General features: G+C 47.2%; 1 protein-coding gene across 1 annotated transcript in view; it reads right to left on the minus strand.

Moving 5' to 3' along the window:
• LOC308605934 (uncharacterized protein) overlaps positions 1-4,446 on the minus strand; it is a 41,622-nt gene extending 37,176 nt beyond the window's left edge. Inside the window, exons 1-2 of the mRNA XM_081216321.1 lie at positions 4,392-4,446; positions 2,208-2,266 (exon numbers count right to left, since the gene is read on the minus strand). The gene's annotated coding sequence lies outside the window, so the exon portion shown is untranslated. The remainder of the gene's footprint in view (positions 1-2,207; positions 2,267-4,391) is intronic.
• Between the last annotated feature and the right edge of the window lie 1,554 nt (positions 4,447-6,000).

Genomic DNA, 6,000 nt, shown 5'->3' on the forward strand with positions numbered 1-6,000 from the left:
TAAATAAATTTATGTAAAAAAGCAGAAAAAAGAAAAAAAAAAAAGAAACTGGTCCTCCTGGGAAAGTCTGCCACCACCTGGGGACATTATGGAGTCTGGGTACAAAGGCATTTGAGATCAGGGAGGACATCTCAAAGAGAGGGTCCCTAGGTCTCAGTTTCCTGTTGTCCCCACTCACACCGACTTGGAAGATGTTCTGGCTCTTTGAGGGAGGCCTCCTTCATGCCCCATTAGGTTTCCCTTCCGCCTACCCTTAGCGCAGTGAAACCACTACCGCTGATTCTGAGCAGATGAACTGTCGGAAGGCAAAGCTCCTGTCCAAGGTGGCGACTGGTCCCTGGATGTGCACAGCCTGGAACACCTGGGGGCTACAGCGGAGCAGTCACACAGGAGACTAAACACAGGGACAACTCAGCACACTGCATGAGGACATCCATGGGCTTTTTAGGACTTCCTATATTTTGGGGTTCTTCTTTTCAGTAATTTAGTAGCCACATGGGGTAAAGATCAATTACAGCTGAGCTGTCCAGAATGCAGGAAACAGCCTCATCACCTGCCCTGTTCTCTTGGTCTCCCTTGAGGATTATCCAGCCCAACCCACAGTCTTAACATCTAAAGACATCTGCAATATCAGGTACAGCAGCCATCCTGGGAAGGAGAGGAACACTGTGAGCCCTTAAATAAAGGGTAACCAGGAAAGACTCAAAAGAATAAATGGAGAAAGGCTTTCAGGTGAGGGTGATTGACTTTAAAGGCAATAAAACCTGGTTAAAATGATAGAGATTGTCAAGGCAGGATGGGGAGCCCTGAGTATAGACCTGAAGGGGACAAAGGGCCTGAGCCATGGTGATTTAATAACAAAAGGTAAGAGCGGAAACTAACATCTGAGACAGATGGTGTCTGGAAACAGAGAAAAGGTGAATGTGACCAGAGCCGAGTGAACCATGAGAAAAGCTCCCAGGATGAGGCTGGGGATACTGGCAGGGCCCTGAGGATGACACAGGGCTGAGCAGCCACAGGGAGGAGTCGGGATTTTCTCCTGAGGACAAATGGAAGCCAGTGGAGGTCTGAGTGTCAGCAAGTGACAAAATCTCCCTTGAGATTTATCCTTAGTCATGGAAGACACCTGATGATGGTCTCGCTGACTTGGAGCCTAGCTTCCTGCCTCCATCCTACTGTTTTGTTTTTTAGTTTTTCATTTTGGGAGGTCTGAGATCCACTTAAAATTCTAATTACCAGGGCTTCCCTGGTGGTGCAGTGGTTCAGAGTCCGCCTGCCGATGCAGGGGACACGGGTTCATGCCCCAGTCCGGGAAGATCTCACATGCCGCAGAGCGGCTGGGCCCATGAGCCATGGCTGCTGAGCCTGCGCGTCCAGAGCCTGTGCTCCGCAACGGGAGAGGCCACAGCAGTGAGAGGCCCGTGTACCACAAAAAAAATAATAATAATAAAATAAAATAAAATAAAATTCTAATTACCAGTGGACACTCCCTCCAAACCAGAACCGCCACACACAGACACACGCCCAATCTGGCCAATCATTTCAGGGGTCAGTGTTGCTCACACTCAGAGTTTCTGGTCTAGTCTCTCATCTCCATGTTACAAGTGGGCTCCCTGAGGCCCAGAGGAGAGACATTTATGACAAGGTCTGAGCTGAGTGAATAGAACCGGGTGTGACTGAATTCTGAAAAGGTCACCTGATGGGCAAGTGGGCACAGTTTGTCTTTATCAACCGTCCCATTTAACACCAGGACCACCTTTCATGGGCCTGAACAAAGGAAACTTCTCTTTCAAGGTTCGATCACACCGATACCAAGCAGGTAATTCTTCTTTATCAGAAAATTGCAGTGAAATATTTAAAAAACACAGAATTGCAAATATATATCCCTGGTGCAGAAAACATTGTAAGGGATCAGCTTAGAAATAAGATCTGAGCAATCCTTTTCATCGTGAGTAGAGGGATGCTGTTGGAAGAAGGTTCCAAGTCAATCCCACCCATCCTTCCTCATTTGCACAGAAGAGTCAAAAGGGACCTGAGGGAAACATCTTCATATCACCTCATAGCTCACTATTTTCACCGACCACAGAAAACGGAAAAAAAGGAACATCAGACTAACTGTTTAAACTAGGTTTTGACTGTTACTATAAAAGATCATTGACATCTTTGCCAAGTACTCCTCAAAATAATCTAAAGTTATTTCTACTTACCAAAGAAAACTTCAAATATATTAGATGAAGAGCAGAAAACACTCAGGCCAGGAATGAATCTGAAACAAATTTGAAAAAGAAATAATGTGTGTATTATTTTTAATCTAAAAATCTGGTATCAAAGTTTTAAAACAAAAACTGAGGGTAGGGCTTCCCTGGTGGCGCACCGGTTGAGAGTCCGCCTGCCGATGCAGGGGACACGGGTTCGTGCCCGGTCTGGGAGGGTCCCACATGCCGCGGAGCGGCTGGGCCCGTGAGCCATGGCTGCTGAGCCTGCGCGTCCGGAGCCTGTGCTCCACAACGGGAGAGGCCACAATACTGAGAGGCCCGCGTACCGCAAAAAAAAAAAACCTGAGGGTATATCACATTTGGAAAAGAATGACATGACTAGAATATTGGAGACTAAAAAAGCTTATTTCAGAAGTTAAAAATGATTTATAGGAAAGAATAAATTGAATGAACTAAGATTTATTCCAAGCTACAAAAAGAACCATATGTAAAGCAAGAAAAAAGAAAAATGTAAATCCATTAAAAAAAACAATGTTGCCTTAAAAAGCCACCACCACATAGTGACAGAGTCAGTCATTTCTTGCCCCACTTCTCCTCTCCCCTGACTTCTACCCCATGTCAGGAAAAGGTCCGGGGGTGACAACTGAGTGAGTCAAGTCACTGCCTGCTGGCTCAACAGGGTTTGCAAATGGAAGTTATCTTCTGATACAAATAATAACAAAAGGCACAAGCCTTATTGACAGGAGTTTTGCAATTCTCATCCTCACCTGTATAATTTCAAGCAATTTTAAATGTATTAGATTCTAAAGATGAATCAATATCATCACAACTAATCATCTATATCCAAACAACTCACCATCCACCTGAATCCAATTTACCCTCTCCACTTTAACTACTAGGTGTTTCCATTTCATTCTGTTCACCTGTCTCCCTATTTCATCTTGGTCTGTGTGTCTCTTTTTATTCCCCTCTACACTCCTGCAGTTTCTCCCCTCTTATTTCTTCCCTCACACCTGTCCTGCCCCACTCTGCAACCTATTTCCCTTCGAGATGCTCTTTCTCTCCAACCTTTCTGATTCTGTCAAAAATCTGTAGGTATTTCTGCCTCTTGTTTGCCTCATCTCTGCCCTCCGGGTTACACTCCTTCTCTCCCTGTTACTCTCCCTTCCTCCCCACTCTCTGGCACCCCAGGCGGCTGTGCTTCCTTCCTGCTCTCGTCACCCTTTGGCTTCTTTCTCTGCCAGCACCATGATGCACTGAAGTCCATGGTTCCACGTTTTATCCTCTCCACGTCTGACGTACCTCACCACCGTTCGCCTCCCCCTCCTCCAGGGCAGCTCTCCCTATGTGGTTTTCCAATCCCTGGAGATCTGGCTTTTTCATTTACTTCTCTATTTTAATCACCTGCTACTTTCAAGGCTTAATCTCTTTCATTTTATTACCTCTCTGAAAGTCCCTCAGCCACCCTCTACGTTCCCACCGGTTCTCCCTCATGCTTTTCTCCTTCGCAGTTTTAATCTTTCTCTCTCAGTCGCTCAGTCTCTGCTTCTCCTGATGCCCCTCGCCCATTTACGGGGCTGGAGACTGAATGAGATGCCCGCGGACCGGAAGAGCACATTTTTTAATAGAGCTGAATATGACACGGAACACTAGGTGTCACAAGGCTGACCCAGGTCACCTCCCCCAACGCGGGGTGAGGGGAAGGGCTGACCAGGAAGGGGAGGCCAGAGGAGCAGAAGGACCGGCCTGAGGAGACGCGAGGACAGGGGGGCTGGGAGGGAGGGAGGGAGGGAGGGGGTCTCAGGAGAGGGGCGGGCTCTGCAGAATCCCAGGACCGGGGGGAGGACGCGGCCTGTCCGGGAGCGGGGTGGCCGGCGCTGCCCTCCGGGGGCCGAGAGGGCGAGGCTGCGGGGCGCGAATCCACCTCGCGGAAGAGGACTTTACAGGCGGAGGTAGTAAAGGGTTTTAAACAGGAATATGTCGCCAAAGACGGTTTCTACGTGGACCGAAGGCTGAAAAAGCCAAGGGAACGGACCAGCCTCAGAAAAAATTAAAACCCAAACGAAGATACCCGACCTGCAACTGCAACGTCTGGATTTACTCTGGGACGGGTGCGGCGCAGGGTGAGGTGAGGGGCGGGGGGGCTGCACAAATTAACACTGGAAAGAAACTTACGCTCCGCTCTGCAACCTTGGCTCAGCACTCTCCACTCTCCGCGTCCTTAGGAAAGGGCTCCCGGCGTTCGAGGCAGGGCTTCCGGGGCGGGGCCTGGGCGGAGCGCCAGCGGCGAGGGGCCGGGCGAGGAGAGCGCCCAGGTCTGCGCACTGAGCGCGGGAGGAACGGGAAGGGAGCAGGGCGGGGTAGGTACGCCTGTTACCTTGACTGCATTCCTTTAAGTTACTGGCTGTAACAGTTTTCACGTAAAAGCTTACGGCTGTGTGGGCCAGTTATGTCGGAAGCCAAGATATTTCCTCTTAAGACTAAAAGGGTTTAATAAAAACCTATTTCTCACAGCAAGTTATTCTGACGTCCTGCTAGTGAGGCTGAAGCAATTCACTGGTCTGGGAACTTGGGTCTCCAGGAGCGGAGAGGGAGGGGTTGACGTGGGCCATTAGTTGGATCCAGGAACACTTCCTAGATTGGAATTAGTTTAAGCAGCTTTAAGAAATAAGAATGGGGCTACTCTCTGTATTACATATACAAATAACAAATACAAAGCTCCCCCTGGGTAGAAATGGGCTATTTCATACTGACACCCTACAAAACTGCTTTTCTTTTTCTATTCCCCATTCACGCAGAAGGGCAAACTCAACATAATGCTGAGTTCCGCAAACTCAGGGACAGTACCTGGAGGTCTGAGATGGAAGACTAAGACATGTGATCATTTAGGTCACTAAAAATTGCCTTAAAAACAGCAATATATATTTTTTAAATTGTTATAAACTGCATTATTCTTTCTTTTATCCAATGTGTTTTAATTATCTGCCTTTCTAAAACTAACTGTAAACAGTAACATATGAGAGTTGTATAAGCAATACTTTATACAGTGACAAACATCACAGTATAAGTTTAAGCTGTAGAGCATAAGTAACTGACTGACATATACTGTGTAATGATTATCACAATAAGTCTAGTTAGCATCCAGAATTTCATATAGATAACATAAAAAGAGAAAGCAAAATAGAATAAAAAACTTTTTTTTTCTTTTGATGAGAACTGCATTATTGTTTAAAAAACTTACTCTAGGGCTTCCCTGGTGGCGCAGTGGTTGAGAGTCCGCCTGCCGATGCAGGGGACACGGGTTCGTGCCCCAGTCTGGGAGGATCCCACATGCCGCGGAGCGGCTACGCCCGTGAGCCATGGCCGCTGAGCCTGCGCGTCCGGAGCCTGTGCGCCGCAACGGGAGAGGCCACAACAGTGAGAAGCCCGCGTACCGCAAAAAAATAAAAATAAAAATAAAAAACTTACTCTATTCCACACTTGGGAGAATTACTTTTAAGTATCTTTCCCCAAAACTTTTAATGAAATTCTACTTAAATACATAATAACACAATGTAATTTCAAATTGATTATATGTTCATTATGAACATAATTAGAATTTTTCACTTTTTATTTCCAAATATATTTTAGTTTTTTTTTTTTTTTTCCTGTACGCGGGCCTTTCACTGTTGTGGCCTCTCCCTTTGCGGAGCACAGGCTCCGGATGCGCAGGCTCATCGGCCACGGGGCCAGCCGCTCTGCGGCATGTGGGATTCTCCCAGACCGGGGCACGAACCCGCGTCCC

The sequence above is a fragment of the Mesoplodon bidens genome, assembly GCF_964165515.1.
Source record: "Mesoplodon bidens genome assembly, chromosome: 18".
Taxonomy (NCBI): Eukaryota; Metazoa; Chordata; class Mammalia; order Artiodactyla; family Ziphiidae; genus Mesoplodon; species Mesoplodon bidens.